Source organism: Pithys albifrons, chromosome 8 (assembly GCF_047495875.1).
Source record: "Pithys albifrons albifrons isolate INPA30051 chromosome 8, PitAlb_v1, whole genome shotgun sequence".
Lineage (NCBI taxonomy): Eukaryota > Metazoa > Chordata > Aves > Passeriformes > Thamnophilidae > Pithys > Pithys albifrons.
In genome coordinates, this window is record NC_092465.1 from 161,177 (window position 1) to 181,709 (window position 20,533).

Genomic DNA, 20,533 nt, shown 5'->3' on the forward strand with positions numbered 1-20,533 from the left:
GCGACACCTCGGGCGCTGGGGCTCCTCGAAGGGGGGGGTTCCCCGAGGGACGACATTTCGGGCACCCGGGGTCCCCAAGGGAGGTTCCCGAGGGCCGACATTGCTGGGCTGTGGGCAATGGGGGTCCCTGAGTTCCCCAGGCACCCCCTAACCACTCTTACCTCCCCTTACCTCCCTGTGACTCCTCTGAGACCCACAATCCACTGTGAGACCCCCCTCATTTCTCTCTGACTTCTCCTGGATCGCTTTGGACCCTCCTGAACTCCCCTGGACCCCCCTGAATCCCCCTTGGACTTTCCTCAACTCTCTTGGACCACCTTGCACCACCCCCCAGCCCCCCTTGACACTCTCAAAAACCTTGGACCCTCTTGAATCACACTTGGACTCCCCTGGACTCCTCCAAACCCCCTGAAGCCCCCTGGACCCCTCTCAAACCTGCCTGGGACCCCTTGGACCCTCCTTAGACCCTTCTGGACCCCTTCGAACCTTTCTGGACACCTCTGAGACTCCCCTGGACACTCCTGGACCCCCCCCAAAACCCCCTGGACCCTCCGAATCTCTCCTGGACCCCCTTGGACCCCTCTGAAACCCCCTTCCACTCCCTTAAAACCCCCTGAACCCTCCTGAACATTCCTGGACCACCTTGAATCCTCCTAGGGCCCCCATGGACCACCCCCTCATACCCCCAGGGAAAACCCCTGGACCCTCCTGGACCAACTTGAACTCTCCTGGACCCCCCAAAACGCTTTAGACCCCTCTGGACACCCCTGGGCCCTCTCAGACTTCCCTGGACGTCCCATGTCCCCTGCATGTCCCCCCATAGCCTTCCCATGTCCCCAATGTTCCCCCCATGTTTCCTCCATGTCCCCTGCGTCCCTCATGTCCACCCCATCTCCCTCATGTCCTCCCCATGTCCCCTCAATGTACCCCCATGTCCCCCTGATGTCCTCCCATGTCCCCCTGATGTCCCCCCATGTCCTCCCCGTGTCCCCCCCCATGTCCTCCCCTTGTCCCCCCATGTCCCCCCAATGTATGTCACTCCATGGCCTCCCAAGACACGCAGCTGCCAGCACAGGACACACACAAATCCCTCCGAAATTCTGGAACACGACATTCCTCTGCAGGGCTGAAAACAAGACGGGGAGGCTTTTTTCCTTTCCGTAGGTGGACTAATGCCCCCAAAACCAGGGAGCTGGGACAGTGGCTGCTCCCTGCACTCTGCTGCACTTTCCACAGCTCCTTCGTTGACTTCCTGGTGGATTTGTGCATCCTCTGAAGGTGCCACTTCTCTGCAAAGCAACTCAGCAAATCCCTTCAGTTTGATTTGTTTCCAGATTTTTCTCCCTAGCACCACAGAGCTCAAAAAGGAAATCAGAAAACCAGGAAAAAAACCCAAAGAACAAAAAATCGCACCGTGCCAACCCCCAGCTCCTCCCACAATGCTCAAGGGGTCCCATGTGTGTCCCCGCCACCTCCAGCTGGCCACCAGGCCCCCAGAGCTGAGGGAAATCTGAGCAGATACTGAGAAACCTCCTTTGCTGAGCACACTCATCACTGCAGTCCTTCAGGCTTTGCAAGAGTCTGTAGGGATCAGACCCCAATTCCAATCCCTGACTACCTTTCTAACAGGTTTTGTTAGACACACACTGGGTGGTCACTCCAAGAACAGCACACAGAGACTGCACAAGGCATTACAGGATTGCCACGAAGAACAGAAGTACCTTTTCTTTTGCATGGTTTTTCCTCTGCAATAACTACCGACTGGTTTGGTTCCTACTGGACACTTCCCTTGAGGGTTCAGGGCCCTCTGGTGAGGTGGGGTTGTTTAGGGCTGATCCTCACAGGCCCAGACCAAACCCAGCCACCCCATCACTGCTGCACCTGGGAGCAGATGGAAATCTCAATACAGCATATAAATGCTCCCCTTCCCTACTACTCAGTCTTTCCTTACAGATGCAAGGAGCAGATTTACTCCATCCTTTGCAGGGACTTGCTTAACTCCTGGCACTGTCCCTGTCCCAGGGAAGCTGCACTAGGACTGTGGGTCTGGGTCCTTTCCAGGCACAATGCAGCTGCTCATATTAACAGCATCAGCAATGCCCTCATTTTTTAGCAGCTCAAACTGCCGAGATACAATCCCAAGAAAAGCAATTCTTTTCCAGATTGTCACTGCATTCAGGCTGGTGCTCAGCATGCACAGAACCTGCAGCACAGACACAGCAGAGGGCTCAGGGACACTCAGCAGGCACAGACAGAGCAGCACAGACACAGCAGAGGGCTCAGGGACACTCAGGATCCACAGAACCTGCAGCACAGACACAGCAGAGGGCTCAGGGACACTCAGCAGGCACAGAACCTGCAGCACAGACACAGCAGAGGGCTCAGGGACACTCAGCCACTGCCATGGCTCTTCATGCACAGGGCACAAGCTCAGACACTCTCAGAGCAGCAGCTATTGAGGGTGAAACAGCTCATCTCTCAGACAATCTTTTCTTACCCAAATCTTGAACAAAACAAACATTATATGGGGTAAGAGTTAACTGTGCACTCAAAATGTCTAATTTTATATGAGCTGCCTGAATCTCCCAAGTCCATGCAACTGAACAGGAGACAACCATTACTTATAGCCCATCAAGTGGATAAATCTTCATCTTTAAAATAGCATATATTTGAGCTGATTGCTAAACTAAGTGCTGTGAAAAATAAGGCCTTTCTGAGGTTACCAGGAAAACCTTACAAAAGCCAAGTTCCAATGAACAAGAAGACACAGCAAGATCTTGCCTTCTGCCTACAACACACTTCATTTTGCTGATTATCAAAGCTTAGCAAGAGACCATTCTCACAGAGGCATTTCTTCTCTGCTGAATGCAGCCCAGGGATGCAGAGCCCAAGCCACCTACCCTGCCTGGGCACGCTGTGAACAGTTTGTGCAGAGACTGGGCCAGCTGGATCCTGGGATTGTTCACCATTTGCCCCACAGGATCATGTTCTTCCTTCCCAGCAAAGGCCAGCTGGGAGAATGCAGTCTGATAGCCTGGAGTATCCTCTGTGTCAATGAAGTGCTCCTTGTCAGGGGTCGTGTCATCCTCAGGCAGCTCGAACAAGCCAAGGAGGGAGGGCCTGCAGCAAAGGAATCCTGGGGGGAGAGGGGAGGGGAACAGTGAACAGGTGAGGACAGCCTGTGCTTCACAAGAACGCTCAGATTACCTGGAACCCCTTTGCAGGGACTTGCTTAACTCCTGGCACTGTCCCTGTCCCAGGGAAGCTGCACTAGGACTGTGGGTCTGGGTCCTTTCCAGGCACAATGCAGCTGCTCATATTAACAGCATCAGCAATGCCCTCATTTTTTAGCAGCTCAAATTGCTGTGATACAAACCCAAGAATAGCAATTCTTTTCCAGATTACAGTTTTTCTCTAAGTACATTCAAAAAGAGTTCTAGTCCTGGATCCGGTTACTGTCATTCAATTTGGGCTACCTGAGCCCCCAGACTGCTGGACTGCCTTTCAGTCTCCAGAGCTTTCCCCCAGATTCCACTTTCAGGCTAAGACACTACAGCCTGTCAGGTTGTGAGTATTCTCAGGCCTCCTGACTATGACAGTTACAAGTCAAAAGTGGGCCCAGCTTTCCAGAAGGAATGCAAGCTGACAGTAGCCTAATTCCCTTCAGTGGAGCTCTACTCAGCCAAATCCAGGCTCAAACACATCTCAAACCAGCTCTGCCATTTGCTTTGAAAACACACTTCCCTTTGTGCAGTGAAGGATGAAAAGGTATGAAAAGCCTCAAGCTGAGTCTCACCACAACAGTGGGCCTGAAGAAATGCCAAAGGAGTTTATTGGAGGGGCCTATTCTCGTGAAAGCTCCTACTTTCCAGACCTCCAACAGCATCACCAGCAGACCCTGAAGAAGTGTGGCACCTACCACAGCTTGGGGTACTCAGTGTCCATCATGGGAGGACATTCTGTTAATGTCTTGGTGATGCCAACAGCACGGATCTGCTTTTCAACTTGTCCCAGACTCTTTCTGGATTTCAGGAATCATCATTTTCTCCAAGCCCGTTTCAAACATCCTAGTATGACAGTTAGAGAAAAAGTATCAGAACGATTTATCACCCTATGGTGACCAAAGAAAAGCAGAAACCACACAAAGCACCAGGAAACAGAGAACACAAGACAATTTGTTTCTTAACAATTGCTGCCCTCTTACATAGATGTTTGCACATACAAACTTGTTACAAAGGATAAAAACCAGAGACAGCAATCCTTCCCTTTTATGACCCGCTCAGGAGATCAGTAACTTGAACTATCAGTGAGGAACTGTGGGCAGAAAATCAGAAATGAACCCCAAAAGGAGAGGCACCCGGGCAGTCAGATTAGCGCCAAACCTCCTTTGCCATTTCAGCCAGAGAGACAACTCTTTCCTGCTTCAAAGGCAAAAACTGCACAGCAGCCTGAAATACAACCCAAGCCAACAGAACACACTCCCTTTGGCTGTATGCTGCCAAGTATTTCCTGCAGAGCTCATGCCCCATTTCCTGTGCCATACTAGTTAATGAAGACGAGAAAGCAACGAGAAAAAGGATGAAGTAAAACTCCAGATGAAAACAAGAGAATTCCTTTAGAGTCAGCAGCAAAATGCATTCTAAGAAGGAGACAGGAAGGGCAGCCTTCATAAATGTTCCCTTTTACTGAAGGGCATTAACTTGCTGCTCCAGAGTTTGCCTAAAAACTGCTCATCTTCTCGGGCACCACAACACTGAAATGTGGAACGCTGGAAGCACCACTTCCATTTGCTTGGTGGAACACCACTGGAAGAACCCTGTAATTCTTGCTCCTCTACAGGAGGCATCAAGCAGATTTTAAAGGATTAATAACAGACCTTGTGTGATCTGTGTAGAGATAACATCACGAATTTCATCAGCATGGCCATCTGCCTGGGGATGATTTCAACAATGTGTCACAGCTTTGACAGAGGAACGTAAACCCTTCCTCATAACTTTATTCCCATGAAGGCCAAAATGACACAAAAGCATGGAATGTTTCCCAGCATGAACACAAACTGCAGAGAGCAGTGGTCAGAATGGCTGTGCTGTGTGGCAGGGCAAGTGTGTTGCTATTAGCTGGAGATTAAATGGAGACACTTTCAGACAAGTAACGACATCACACACACCAGGAAAGGAGGAGAACTACACAAGTCCTTTAGTTCCATTCCCTCAGTTTTCATGGAGTGTCACCTGCTGTGGCCACTGCCCTTTATGCCCCCTTGACTCCAGAGCATTTGGAGCAAGTCCCTGGAGCCACCAGAGTCCCACCCATGTACAGGATGCCTGATCTCTGCAACTGCACACTCTGAACCACTCGTGTCACACTGGAGCTTTTCAGAGCAAGGAACTTACTTTTGATAAGTTTTGTTGGTTTGGAACTTGGAAGTCTTTGGAATAGCAGAATGAAGACCTGTTTCCTGTACCAGTCAACTGATTCACTGGAAATTTAAAAGAACAGTTATTCAGTTCACAGTGGGCTTTGACTGGTGCTGTCACTTTACAGAAAACACAGATAAAGTTGTTCCCATCTCTTTAACTGATAAATGTGACATTTTTGCTCCTGAAGTGTTAACCTTTGGCATGACTGCACACTGCAGAACCACAGCCCACAGAAGTCAGTTTTGAATGCAATTTGAGCTCATACTCACGGGGGCATATGCTCCATGATGCTGTTTAGCAGGTCAAAGCCTTGGGGATCACTGGCTTTCAAGGCAATCAGCTTCAGGAATCCCCCCAACACTCCAGGCTGCAAGGAAAGCAAACATGAAGCTCTAGGCAACTGTTCTTCCTAAGTGGCCCAGCAGAAAGTTGGCTCTGACCATCGAAGACACACACCAGTGCAAAAGCATCCCTAACCTAAACCAGGATTCTGATCCTGCAGTGCAGGACAAGGAAGACACGTTGTGGCTCCTTCTCACTCACTCACTCACTCACCCACTCCACTCACTCACTCCACTCACTCACTCCACTCACTCACTCACTCACTCCACTCACTCACTCACTCACTCACTCCACTCACTCACTCACTCACTCACTCCACTCACTCCACTCACTCATTCACTCACTCACTCACTCTCCTCAAGCCTGTTCTGAACACAAGCCCTGAGAGTTCTGCTGGTCCACATGTTCCACAGGAAGCAAACAAGGTAAGAAAATTCTGGGAAACTGCCACTTGCCAAAACCAAGTGCAGGAATTTTCCATCTCGGCTGACAAAAGCACAGGAGCCCAGGATTCACCTCACCCCCAGGACGGGAAAGCACCCACCGAGCTGCACGCAGAGTATTTGTCCGTGTATGGAGCGCCACTGAGGCCCAGCCCAGCCCAGCCCCTGCCCCGCGGCCCCGGCACTCACGATCTTGGCGGCGGCGCTGCGGGCGATGGTGCCGGCGCCGCGCTCCAGGAACGCCTCTGCAGCAGCCGCACCGGCGGCGGGATGTTCCCCGCGCGCTCCCGCGGCACCGGCTGCGGCAGGTGCGGGAAAACAGCGCCATGAACGAACACGGGATGTGGCATCGAGCAGGAGAGACAGAGAGGCGGACTCCGGGCGAGCACAGGAGGGACGGCGCGCTGTGCTCCGCGCATGCGCAATAGCGACGCCGCTCTGTACTCCGCGCGTGCGCAGTACCGACGGCGCGCTGCACTCCGCGCGTGCGCAGTAGGGACGGCGCTCTGTACTCCGCGCATGCGCAGCAGCGACAGCGCTCTGTACTCCGCGCGTGCGCAGTTGGGACGGCGCGCTGTACTCCGCGCATGAGCAGTACCGACGGCGCTCCGTACTCCGCGCTTGCGCAGTACCGCCGAAGCTCTCTAATCCGCACGTGCGCAGTAGCGATGCAGATACCGCTGCCCAAACGCCGGTTCGAATCCCGCCCTCGCCGGCCCTTCTCCCTCGCTGGCGCCGCCTGCCGGACATGTCCACGAACTGCATCGTAGTCCAGCCCCCACCACCTCCAATGCCCGCCGGGGGTCCCCAAGGAGGGGCGTGACGAGGGGCGACACCTCGGTCGCCGGGGGTCCGCAAGGCGAGGTTGCCGAGGGCCGACACCTCGGGCGCCGAGAGTCATCGGGTTGAGGTTGCGGCGGGGCGACACCTCGGGCGCCGGGACTCCCCAAGGGGGGATTGCCGAGGGACGACAGTTTTGGGCACCGGGGGTCCCCAAGGGGGTTCCCGGAGGGACGACATTTTGGGCACCGGGGGTCCCCAAGGGGGTTCCCCGACGGACGACATTTCGGGCACCGGGGGTCCCCAAGGGGGTTCCCCGACGGACGACATTTTGGGCACCGGGGGTCCCCAAGGGGGTTCCCCGACGGACGACATTTTGGGCACCGGGGGTCCCCAAGGGGGTTCCCCGACGGACGACAGTTTTGGGCACCGGGGGTCCCCAAGGGGGTTCCCGGAGGGACGACATTTTGGGCACCGGGGGTCCCCAAGGGGGTTCCCCGACGGACGACATTTTGGGCACCGGGGGTCCCCAAGGGGGTTCCCCGACGGACGACATTTTGGGCACCGGGGGTCCCCAAGGGAGTTGTCCGAGGGACGACATTTCGGGCACCGGGGATCTCTGTGGGGGTCTCTGGGGTGTCTCTGGAGCATCTATGGTGGTCTCTGGGGTTCTCTGGAGGTCTCTGTGGGATCTATGGGGGTCTCTGGTGGATCTATGAGGGGTTCCTGTGGGTCCCTGGGGTCCTCTGGGGGTCCCAAGGTGGGTCCCTGGGGGTCTCGGAGGGGTTTCTCGTGATCTCTGGAAGGGTCTCTGGAGGTCCCTGGGGGGCATCTCGTGATCTCTGGGCGGTCTATGGGGGTCCCTGGGGGGTCCCTGAGGGTCTCTGGGGGTCTCTGTGAGTCTCTGGGGGTGTCTGAGGGTCCCTGGGGGGTCTCTGGGGGTGTCTGGGGATTTCTGGGGGGTCCGAGGGGATCCCCAGGGGAGTTCTTTGGGGGTCCCTGGGGGGTCTCTGGTGGATCTTTGAGGGGTTCCTGTGGGTCCCTGGGGGATCTCTGAGAGTCTCTGGGGGTCTCTGTGAGTCTCTGGGGGGGTCTGAGCGTCCCTGGGGGGTCTCTGGGAGTCTCTGGGGATGTCTAGGGGTTTCTGGGGGGTCCCAGGAGATCCCCAGGGGAGTTCTTTGGGGGTCACAGGGGGGGTCTCTGGGGATCTGTGGGGGTCCCTATGGGGTCCTTGGGGGTCCCTGTGGGGTCTCTGGGGGTCTCTGGAGGGTCCCTGGGCGTCTCTGGGGGCATCTGAGGGGCCCTGGCGGGTGTCTGGGGGTCCCTGGAGGTCTCTGAGAGTCTCTGGGGGGTCCCTGCGGGTCTCTGGGGGTGTCTGGGGGTCCCTGGAGGGGTCTGGGGGTCTCTGGGGATCTCTGGGGGTCTCTGGGGGCATCTGAGGGTTCCTGGCGGGTGTCTGGGAGCCTCTGGGGGTCCCTCAGGGCATCTGAGGGTTCCTGGCGGGTGTCTGGGAGTCTCTGGGGGTCCCTCAGGGGTCTCTGCGGGTCCCTGAGGGGTCTCCGGGAGTTTCTGGGGGCCCCTGGGAGTCTCTGCGGGTGTCTGGGGGTCTGTGGGGGTCCTTGGGCGGTCCCTGGTGATCTATGGAGGGTCTCTGGGGGTCCCTGGGGGATTTCGGTGGGTGTCTGGGAGTCCCTGGAGGTCTCTGAGAATCTCTGGGGGGTCTCTGGTGGTCCCTGGGGGGTCTCTGGGGCTTTCTGGTGGTCCCTGGGGGGTCCGTGGGGGTCTCTTGGAGTCTCTGGAGGTCCCTGGGGGGGGTCTCTGAGGGTTTCTGGGAGTCTCTGGGGTGTCTGGGAGTCTCTGGGGGTTCCTGAGGGGTCTCTGCGGGTCCCTGAGGGATCTCTGGGAGTTTCTGGGGGCCCCTGGGAGTCTCTGGGGGTCTGCGGGGGTCCTTGGGCGGTCCCTGGTGATCTATGGGGAGTCTCTGGGGGGTCCCTGGGGAGTCCCAGTGGGCTCTCTGGGGGTCCTTGGGGGGTCTCTGAGAGTCTCTGGGGGTCTCTGGGGGTCCCTGGGGGGGCCCTAGGGGTCCGTGGGGGCGTCTGGGAGTCCCTTGGGGGTGTCGGGGGGGTGTAGGGGGGTCCCTGGGGTGTCTGGGGGTCTCTGACAGTCTCTGGGGGGTTTCTGGGGGAAACTGGGGGTTCTCTGGGAGATCTCTGTAGCTTCCTGGGGGACCCTGGGGGTCCCTGGGAGTGTCTGGGAATCTCTGGGCTCTCTGGGGGTCCCTGGGGGGTCCCTGGGTGGGTCTCTGGGGTCCCCAAGGAGGTTGTCCATGGGGCGACACCTCGGGCGCCGAGGCTCCCCAAGGGCGTGCTGGCCGAGGGGCGACACCTGGGGCGCCGGGGTTCCCCAAGGGGGTGTTGCCGAGGGGCGACACCTCGGGCGCTGGGGCTCCTCGAAGGGGGGGTTCCCGAGGGACGACATTTCGGGCACCCGGGGTCCCCAAGGGAGGTTCCCGAGGGCCGACATTGCTGGGCTGTGGGCAATGGGGGTCCCTGAGTTCCCCAGGCACCCCCTGACCACTCTTACCTCCCCTTACCTCCCTGTGACTCCTCTGAGACCCACAATCCACTGTGAGACCCCCCTCATTTCTCTCTGACTTCTCCTGGATCGCTTTGGACCCTCCTGAACTCCCCTGGACCCCCCTGAATCCCCCTTGGACTTTCCTCAACTCTCTTGGACCACCTTGCACCCCCCCCCAGCCCCCCTTGACACTCTCAAAAACCTTGGACCCTCTTGAATCACACTTGGACTCCCCTGGACCCCTCCAAACCCCCTGAAGCCCCCTGGACCCCTCTCAAACCTGCCTGGGACCCCTTGGACCCTCCTTAGACCCTTCTGGACCCCTTCGAACCTTTCTGGACACCTCTGAGACTCCCCTGGACACTCCTGGACCCCCCCCAAAACCCCCTGGACCCTCCGAATCTCTCCTGGACCCCCTTGGACCCCTCTGAAACCGCCTTCCACTCCCTTAAAACCCCCTGGACCCTCCTGAACATTCCTGGACCACCCTGAATCCTCCTAGGGCCCCCATGGACCACCCCCTCACACCCCCAGGGAAAACCCCTGGACCCTCCTGGACCAACTTGAACTCTCCTGGACCCCTCAAAACGCTTTGGACCCCTCTGGACACCCCTGGGCCCTCTCGGACTTCCCTGGACGTCCCATGTCCCCTGCATGTCCCCCCATAGCCTTCCCATGTCCCCAATGTTCCCCCCATGTTTCCTCCATGTCCCCTGCGTCCCCCATGTCCACCCCATCTCCCTCATGTCCTCCCCATGTCCCCTCGATGTACCCCCATGTCCCCCTGATGTCTTCCCATGTCCCCCTGATGTCCCCCCATGTCCTCCCCGTGTCCCCCCCCGTGTCCTCCCCTTGTCCCCCCATGTCCCCCCAATGTATGTCACTCCATGGCCTCCCAAGACACGCAGCTGCCAGCACAGGACACACACAAATCCCTCCGAAATTCTGGAACACGACATTCCTCTGCAGGGCTGAAAACAAGACGGGGAGGCTTTTTTCCTTTCCGTAGGTGGACTAATGCCCCCAAAACCAGGGAGCTGGGACAGTGGCTGCTCCCTGCACTCTGCTGCACTTTCCACAGCTCCTTCGTTGACTTCCTGGTGGATTTGTGCATCCTCTGAAGGTGGCACTTCTCTGCAAAGCAACTCAGCAAATCCCTTCAGTTTGATTTGTTTCCAGATTTTTCTCCCTAGCACCACAGAGCTCAAAAAGGAAATCAGAAAACCAAGAAAAAAACCCAAAGAACAAAAAATCGCACCGTGCCAACCCCCAGCTCCTCCCACAAAGCTCAAGGGGTCCCATGTGTGTCCCCGCCACCTCCAGCTGGCCACCAGGCCCCCAGAGCTGAGGGAAATCTGAGCAGATACTGAGAAACCTCCTTTGCTGAGCACACTCATCACTGCAGTCCTTCAGGCTTTGCAAGAGTCTGTAGGGATCAGACCCCAATTCCAATCCCTGACTACCTTTCTAACAGGTTTTGTTAGACACACACTGGGTGGTCACTCCAAGAACAGCACACAGAGACTGCACAAGGCATTACAGGATTGCCATGAAGAACAGAAGTACCTTTTCTTTCGCATGGTTTTTCCTCTGCAATAACTACCGACCGGTCTGGTTCCTACTGGACATTTCCCTTGAGGGTTCAGGGCCCTCTGGTGAGGTGGGGTTGTTTAGGGCTGATCCTCACAGGCCCAGACCAAACCCAGCCACCCCATCACTGCTGCACCTGGGAGCAGATGGAAATCTCAATACAGCATATAAATGCTCCCCTTCCCTACTACTCAGTCTTTCCTTGCAGATGCAAGGAGCAGATTTACTCCATCCTTTGCAGGGACTTGCTTAACTCCTGGCACTGTCCCTGTCCCAGGGAAGCTGCACTAGGACTGTGGGTCTGGGTCCTTTCCAGGCACAATGCAGCTGCTCATATTAACAGCATCAGCAATGCCCTCATTTTTTAGCAGCTCAAATTGCTGTGATACAAACCCAAGAAAAGCAATTCTTTTCCAGATTGTCACTGCATTCAGGCTGGTGCTCAGCATGCACAGAACCTGCAGCACAGACACAGCAGAGGGCTCAGGGACACTCAGCATGCACAGACAGAGCAGCACAGACACAGCAGAGGGCTCAGGGACACTCAGCAGGCACAGACAGAGCAGCACAGACACAGCAGAGGGCTCAGGGACACTCAGGATCCACAGAACCTGCAGCACAGACACAGCAGAGGGCTCAGGGACACTCAGCAGGCACAGAACCTGCAGCACAGACACAGCAGAGGGCTCAGGGACACTCAGCAGGCAGAGACAGAGCAGCACAGACACAGCAGAGGGCTCAGGGACACTCAGGAGGCACAGACAGAGCAGCACAGACACAGCAGAGGGCTCAGGGACACTCAGCAGGCACAGAACCTGCAGCACAGACAGAGCAGGGGGCTCAGGGACACTCAGCAGGCACAGACAGAGCAGCACAGACACAGCAGAGGGCTCAGGGACACTCAGCTGCTCATCCAAACACTCACAGCTCCGCCCACAGGCTCTATGTTCCCAGAGGGAAAAACGACTGGACGGGACACACCTCGGACATCACAGTTCCTCTCATTCCTGGTGCCCTGCAGAGTCACAGGAAGTACAGTCCCTCTCAGACCCTTCACCCCTGAACACGAGGACACCTGCACTTTACACTGGATCCCAGGGACCTGCACAAGTGTGTTCAAGTGAGCACAAGTCGATGGCTCCCTCTGACACATCCAGCCCTCCCTTCCCTCTGAGAAGTCCCAAAGACTCCCACTCCACCCCTGCGTCTGTGCCCTGTGCAGCACCCGCACCGAGCTCAGCTCTCCCCTGGCCCTAGGACATTTCTGCACGTCACCTGTTACTGATTACAGAGCACAGGATAAGGCAAGAACAAATTTGGCAGCACTTAACACCTGGAGTTTTCTTTCTCCACAAATTGCTGCTGTTCCTCCTGGCTCTGGAGGTTCCTGCACGAGCCCTTGTCCCAGCCCTGCCACACACACACAAGAAGCAACAGGCACACAGGCGCTGCTTTCACAATTCCTGACCCAAACCCTTGCCTTTCCTGCCCAAAGCTGAGGGAAATCTGACAGAGTATTAACAAATCAGCTTTGCTGACAGCAGTCAGCGCTCCACTCCTTCGGACGTTGCAAAACTTTGTAGGGAACAGACCCAAATTCTAAAGCGCAGTCTAACTCTCTAACAGATTTTGTTAGAGAGAGAGTGAGCCGTGACTCATAGAACAGGAAAAAAAGACTGCACAAGGAATAACAGAAGGTTTCTCAGAAGAACTCAAGTTCCTCTTTCCCTCATCATGCCGGGACTGCAGGACCCAGCATTTAAAAGACCCTAGCATTTAAAAGACAATACAATTGTTACTGATTCTTAAACCTCTGCAACGTGGTTATTTCCCAGAGAACTGAACCAGCACTAAGCTACTCCCACATCCCTGCAGTGCTTTGGGGAGTAGCAAGATGATGTCCCACTTGTGCTTGGAAAAATTCAAGAGAAGGAAAAGTCAGTTCCCTTCTCTCTCTCTGATCCATAAACAAAGCAGTCCTGTAGGACAACGCAGGCTATTCACAGGAGGCCTGATTTAACAGGGATAACAATGGAAACAAACAAAGCCCCCCAAAACAGGAAGGTAAAATCATGCTGCTTTTCTAACAGGAGCACAAAAAACTCATTCAAGCCTGAAAGGAAATTACAAACCACAAGAAAAAGAACCAAAAGAAACGCTCTGCCTTGATACAACTCTCTGATCGTTCCAAAGGAAATTCTCCACAGATCATAAGCAATTACCAATCATTTCGCCTCTGTAAATAAATAAGGACTTGGGTTTCTGTTCAGGTGCTGGATGTGTCCATTGAGGGTTCAGGGGTACCGTGGGGTAGTTTAGGGCTGATCCTGCTGAGAGAATGCAGTCTGATAGCCTGGAGTATCCTCTCTGTCAGTGAAGCGCTCCTTGTCAGGGGTTGTGTCATGCCATCCTCAGGCAGCTCAAACAAGCCAAGGAGGGAGGGCCTGCAGCAAAGGAATCCTGGGGGGAGAGGGGAGAGGAACAGTGAACAGGTGAGGACAGCCTGTGCTTCACAAGAATGCTCAGATTACCTGGAACCCCTTTGCAGGGACTTGCTTAACTCCTGGCACTGTCCCTGTCCCAGGGAAGCTGCACTAGTGTCCTGGGTTGAGCTGGCAAAACGCCAACTGTCCAGGACAGAGTGAAGAGGGTTCCTCCTCCCCCCAACCAGCCAAGGGAAAAAAAGAAGAGAGAGAGAAAAGGAAAAACCTCAAAAGCAGGTTTATGCTGGAACTAACTACATGTATTTACACAGAAAAGAGAAAATTAAGAGGAAACTACAATATAACACACACTTACACAAGTTATGTATAACAAGAAATAATTTCCCACTTCCCAGTAAACACAAATTCTACCATTTCAACTACAAATCATTCTAGAGAAGTCAATTCTTCAGAGACAGACTTAAGCAGAGAGAAAAGCTAAGAACAAACACTTTACTTCCCTAAGATAACATGATGGTAAGCTGGTACTCCGGGCTTGGGCCTCCCCATCCCTCCTGGGACAGCAGAGTGTCTTGCTGGGACCACAGCTGTGAAGCAACTGCCTAAGCCACTCCCACACACCAGCTCTTACCCCTTTTGAGATGATGCAATATGGTATGGAATACAATATTATTGGCCAGAAGAAGTCAGCTGTTAGCTAGCTCAGTCCAGCTCAAGTCAGCTGACAATTCCCAGGCCTAGCTGAACTTTTAAAAACTAAATTTAGGCCCATCTGGCCAAACCCATAACAACTAGGACTGTGGGTCTGGGTCCTCTCCAGGCACAATGCAGCTACTGATAATAACAGCATCAGCAATGCACTCATTTTTTTATCAGCTCAAATTGCCATGATAGAAACCCAAGAAAAGCAATCCTTTTCCAGATTGTAACTCCAGAGGGCTCAGGGACACTCAGCAGGCACAGACAGAGCAGCACAGACACAGCAGAGGGCTCAGGGACACTCAGCATCCACAGAACCCGCAGCACAGACACAGCAGAGGGCTCAGGGACACTCAGCAGGCACAGAACCTGCAGCACAGACACAGCAGAGGGCTCAGGGACACTCAGCATGCACAGAACCTGCAGCACAGACACAGCAGAGGGCTCAGGGACACTCAGCATGCACAGACAGAGCAGCACAGACACAGCAGAGGGCTCAGGGACACTCAGCATCCACAGAACCTGCAGCACAGACACAGCAGAGGGCTCAGGGACACTCAGCATCCACAGAACCTGCAGCACAGACACAGCAGAGGGCTCAGGGACACTCAGCAGGCACAGAACCTGCAGCACAGACACAGCAGAGGGCTCAGGGACACTCAGCATCCACAGAACCTGCAGCACAGACACAGCAGGGGGCTCAGGGACACTCAGCAGGCACAGAACCTGCAGCACAGACACAGCAGAGGGCTCAGGGACACTCAGCATCCACAGAACCTGCAGCACAGACACAGCAGAGGGCTCAGGGACACTCAGCAGGCACAGAACCTGCAGCACAGACACAGCAGAGGGCTCAGGGACACTCAGCCACTGCCATGGCTCTTCATGCACAGGGCACAAGCTCAGACACTCTCAGAGCAGCAGCTATTGAGGGTGAAACAGCTCATCTCTCAGACAATCTTTTCTTACCCAAATCTTGAACAAAACAAACATTATATGGGGTAAGAGTTAACTGTGCACTCAAAATGTCTAATTTTATATGAGCTGCCTGAATCTCCCAAGTCCATGCAACTGAACAGGAGACAACCATTACTTATAGCCCATCAAGTGGATAAATCTTCATCTTTAAAATAGCATATATTTGAGCTGATTGCTAAACTAAGTGCTGTGAAAAATAAGGCCTTTCTGAGGTTACCAGGAAAACCTTACAAAAGCCAAGTTCCAATGAACAAGAAGACACAGCAAGATCTTGCCTTCTGCCTACAACACACTTCATTTTGCTGATTATCAAAGCTTAGCAAGAGACCATTCTCACAGAGGCATTTCTTCTCTGCTGAATGCAGCCCAGGGATGCAGAGCCCAAGCCACCTACCCTGCCTGGGCACGCTGTGAACAGTTTGTGCAGAGACTGGGCCAGCTGGATCCTGGGATTGTTCACCATTTGCCCCACAGGATCATGTTCTTCCTTCCCAGCAAAGGCCAGCTGGGAGAATGCAGTCTGATAGCCTGGAGTATCCTCTGTGTCAATGAAGTGCTCCTTGTCAGGGGTCGTGTCATCCTCAGGCAGCTCGAACAAGCCAAGGAGGGAGGGCCTGCAGCAAAGGAATCCTGGGGGGAGAGGGGAGGGGAACAGTGAACAGGTGAGGACAGCCTGTGCTTCACAAGAACGCTCAGATTACCTGGAACCCCTTTGCAGGGACTTGCTTAACTCCTGGCACCGTCCCTGTCCCAGGGAAGCTGCACTAGGACTGTGGGTCTGGGTCCTTTCCAGGCACAATGCAGCTGCTCATATTAACAGCATCAGCAATGCCCTCATTTTTTAGCAGCTCAAATTGCTGTGATACAAACCCAAGAATAGCAATTCTTTTCCAGATTACAGTTTTTCTCTAAGTACATTCAAAAAGAGTTCTAGTCCAGGACCCGGTTACTGTCATTCAGTTCAGGCTACCTGAGCCCCCAGACTGCTGGACTGCCTTTCAGTCTCCAGAGCTTTCCCCCAGATTCCACTTTCAGGCTAAGACACTACAGCCTGTCAGGTTGTGAGTATTCTCAGGCCTCCTGACTATGACAGTTACAAGTCAAAAGTGGGCCCAGCTTTCCAGAAGGAATGCAAGCTGACAGTAGCCTAATTCCCTTCAGTGGAGCTCTACTCAGCCAAATCCAGGCTCAAACACATCTCAAACCAGCTCTGCCATTTGCTTTGAAAACACACTTCCCTTTGTGCAGTGAAGGATGAAAAGGTATGAAAAGCCTCAAGCTGAGTCTCACCACAACAGTGGGCCTGAAGAAATGCCAAAGGAGTTTATTGGAGGGGCCTATTCTCGTGAAAGCTCCTACTTTCCAGACCTCCAACAGCATCACCAGCAGACCCTGAAGAAGTGTGGCACCTACCACAGCTTGGGGTACTCAGTGTCCATCATGGGAGGACATTCTGTTAATGTCTTTGTGATGCCAACAGCACGGATCTGCTTTTCAACTTGTCCCAGACTCTTTCTGGATTTCAGGAATCATCATTTTCTCCAAGCCCGTTTCAAACATCCTAGTATGACAGTTAGAGAAAAAGTATCAGAACGATTTATCACCCTATGGTGACCAAAGAAAAGCAGAAACCACACAAAGCACCAGGAAACAGAGAACACAAGACAATTTGTTTCTTAACAATTGCTGCCCTCTTACATAGATGTTTACACACATAAACTTGTTACAAAGGATAAAAACCAGAGACAGCAATCCTTCCCTTTTATGACCCGCTCAGGAGATCAGTAACTTGAACTATCAGTGAGGAACTGTGGGCAGAAAATCAGAAATGAACCCCAAAAGGAGAGGCACCCGGGCAGTCAGATTAGCGCCAAACCTCCTTTGCCATTTCAGCCAGAGAGACAACTCTTTCCTGCTTCAAAGGCAAAAACTGCACAGCAGCCTGAAATACAACCCAAGCCAACAGAACACACTCCCTTTGGCTGTATGCTGCCAAGTATTTCCTGCAGAGCTCATGCCCCATTTCCTGTGCCATACTAGTTAATGAAGACGAGAAAGCAACGAGAAAAAGGATGAAGTAAAACTCCAGATGAAAACAAGAGAATTCCTTTAGAGTCAGCAGCAAAATGCATTCTAAGAAGGAGACAGAAAGGGCAGCCTTCATAAATGTTCCCTTTTACTGAAGGGCATTAACTTGCTGCTCCAAAGTTTGCCTAAAAACTGCTCATCTTCTCGGGCACCACAACACTGAAACGTGGAACGCTGGAAGCACCACTTCCATTTGCTTGGTGGAACACCACTGGAAGAACCCTGTAATTCTTGCTCCTCTACAGGAGGCATCAAGCAGATTTTAAAGGATTAATAACAGACCTTGTGTGATCTGTGTAGAGATAACATCACGAATTTCATCAGCATGGCCATCTGCCTGGGGATGATTTCAACAGTGTGTCACAGCTTTGACAGAGGAACGTAAACCCTTCCTCATAACTTTATTCCCATGAAGGCCAAAATGACACAAAAGCATGGAATGTTTCCCAGCATGAACACAAACTGCAGAGAGCAGTGGTCAGAATGGCTGTGCTGTGTGGCAGGGCAAGTGTGTTGCTATTAGCTGGAGATTAAATGGAGACACTTTCAGACAAGTAACGACATCACACACACCAGGAAAGGAGGAGAACTACACAAGTCCTTTAGTTCCATTCCCTCAGTTTTCATGGAGTGTCACCTGCTGTGGCCACTGCCCTTTATGCCCCCTTGACTCCAGAGCATTTGGAGCAAGTCCCTGGAGCCACCAGAGTCCCACCCATGTACAGGATGCCTGATCTCTGCAACTGCACACTCTGAACCACTCGTGTCACACTGGAGCTTTTCAGAGCAAGGAACTTACTTTTGATAAGTTTTGTTGGTTTGGAACTTGGAAGTCTTTGGAATAGCAGAATGAAGACCTGTTTCCTGTACCAGTCAACTGATTCACTGGAAATTTAAAAGAACAGTTATTCAGTTCACAGTGGGCTTTGACTGGTGCTGTCACTTTACAGAAAACACAGATAAAGTTGTTCCCATCTCTTTAACTGATAAATGTGACATTTTTGCTCCTGAAGTGTTAACCTTTGGCATGACTGCACACTGCAGAACCACAGCCCACAGAAGTCAGTTTTGAATGCAATTTGAGCTCATACTCACGGGGGCATATGCTCCATGATGCTGTTTAGCAGGTCAAAGCCTTGGGGATCACTGGCTTTCAAGGCAATCAGCTTCAGGAATCCCCCCAACACTCCAGGCTGCAAGGAAAGCAAACATGAAGCTCTAGGCAACTGTTCTTCCTAAGTGGCCCAGCAGAAAGTTGGCTCTGACCATCGAAGACACACACCAGTGCAAAAGCATCCCTAACCTAAACCAGGATTCTGATCCTGCAGTGCAGGACAAGGAAGACACGCTGAGGCTCCTTCTCAGTCACTCACTCACTCACTCACTCCACTCACTCACTCCACTCACTCACTCCACTCACTCACTCACTCACTCACTCACTCACTCACTCACTCATTCACTCACTCATTCACTCACTCCACTCACTCATTCACTCACTCACTCACTCTCCTCAAGCCTGTTCTGAACACAAGCCCTGAGAGTTCTGCTGGTCCACATGTTCCACAGGAAGGAAACAAGGCAAGAAAATTCTGGGAAACTGCCACTTGCCAAAACCAAGTGCAGGAATTTTCCATCTCGGCTGACAAAAGCACAGGAGCCCAGGATTCACCTCACCCCCAGGACGGGAAAGCACCCACCGAGCTGCATGCAGAGTATTTGTCCGTGTATGGAGCGCCACTGAGGCCCAGCCCAGCCCAGCCCCTGCCCCGCGGCCCCGGCACTCACGATCTTGGCGGCGGCGCTGCGGGCGATGGTGCCGGCGCCGCGCTCCAGGAACGCCTCTGCAGCAGCCGCACCGGCGGCGGGATGTTCCCCGCGCGCTCCCGCGGCACCGGCTGCGGCAGGTGCGGGAAAACAGCGCCATGAACGAACACGGGATGTGGCATCGAGCAGGAGAGACAGAGAGGCGGACTCCGGGCGAGCACAGGAGGGACGGCGCGCTGTGCTCCGCGCATGCGCAATAGCGACGCCGCTCTGTACTCCGCGCGTGCGCAGTACCGACGGCGCGCTGCACTCCGCGCGTGCGCAGTAGGGACGGCGCTCTGTACTCCGCGCATGCGCAGCAGCGACAGCGCTCTGTACTCCGCGCGTGCGCAGTTGGGACGGCGCGCTGTACTCCGCGCATGAGCAGTACCGACGGCGCTCCGTACTCCGCGCTTGCGCAGTACCGCCGAAGCTCTCTAATCCGCACGTGCGCAGTAGCGATACAGATACCGCTGCCCAAACGCCGGTTCGAATCCCGCCCTCGCCGGCCCTTCTCCCTCGCTGGCGCCGCCTGCCGGACATGTCCACGAACTGCATCGTAGTCCAGCCCCCACCACCTCCAATGCCCGCCGGGGGTCCCCAAGGAGGGGCGTGACGAGGGGCGACACCTCGGTCGCCGGGGGTCCGCAAGGCGAGGTTGCCGAGGGCCGACACCTCGGGCGCCGAGAGTCATCGGGTTGAGGTTGCGGCGGGGCGACACCTCGGGCGCCGGGACTCCCCAAGGGGGGATTGCCGAGGGACGACAGTTTTGGGCACCGGGGGTCCCCAAGGGGGTTCCCGGAGGGACGACATTTTGGGCACCGGGGGTCCCCAAGGGGGTTCCCCGACGGACGACATTTCGGGCACCGGGGGTCCCCAAGGGGGTTCCCCGACGGACGACATTTTGGGCACCGGGGGTCCCCAAGGGGGTTCCCCGACGGACGACATTTTGGGCACCGGGGGTCCCCAAGGGGGTTCCCCGACGGACGACAGTTTTGGGCACCGGGGGTCCCCAAGGGGGTTCCCGGAGGGACGACATTTTGGGCACCGGGGGTCCCCAAGGGGGTTCCCCGACGGACGACATTTTGGGCACCGGGGGTCCCCAAGGGGGTTCCCCGACGGACGACATTTTGGGCACCGGGGGTCCCCAAGGGAGTTGTCCGAGGGACGACATTTCGGGCACCGGGGATCTCTGTGGGGGTCTCTGGGGTGTCTCTGGAGCATCTATGGTGGTCTCTGGGGTTCTCTGGAGGTCTCTGTGGGATCTATGGGGGTCTCTGGTGGATCTATGAGGGGTTCCTGTGGGTCCCTGGGGTCCTCTGGGGGTCCCAAGGTGGGTCCCTGGGGGTCTCGGAGGGGTTTCTCGTGA

General features: G+C 54.7%; 2 long non-coding RNA genes across 3 annotated transcripts; both read right to left on the reverse strand.

Moving 5' to 3' along the window:
- Positions 1 to 2,643: 2,643 nt before the first annotated feature.
- On the reverse strand, positions 2,644 to 6,625 carry LOC139675011 (uncharacterized). Of its 2 annotated transcripts, XR_011698403.1 has the most exons (4): positions 6,395 to 6,625; positions 5,690 to 5,787; positions 5,394 to 5,479; positions 2,644 to 4,067 (listed from the first exon to the last, which is right to left on the reverse strand). It is a non-coding gene; the product is annotated as an uncharacterized lncRNA (long non-coding RNA). The 2 variants fall into 2 exon arrangements; XR_011698402.1 differs by lacking the exon at positions 6,395 to 6,625 and having other exon boundaries at positions 5,690 to 5,901.
- Positions 6,626 to 16,058: 9,433 nt separating this feature from the next.
- LOC139675044 (uncharacterized) lies at positions 16,059 to 18,653 on the reverse strand. Its single transcript, XR_011698411.1, has 3 exons — positions 18,457 to 18,653; positions 18,161 to 18,246; positions 16,059 to 16,834 (listed from the first exon to the last, which is right to left on the reverse strand). It is a non-coding gene; the product is annotated as an uncharacterized lncRNA (long non-coding RNA).
- Between the last annotated feature and the right edge of the window lie 1,880 nt (positions 18,654 to 20,533).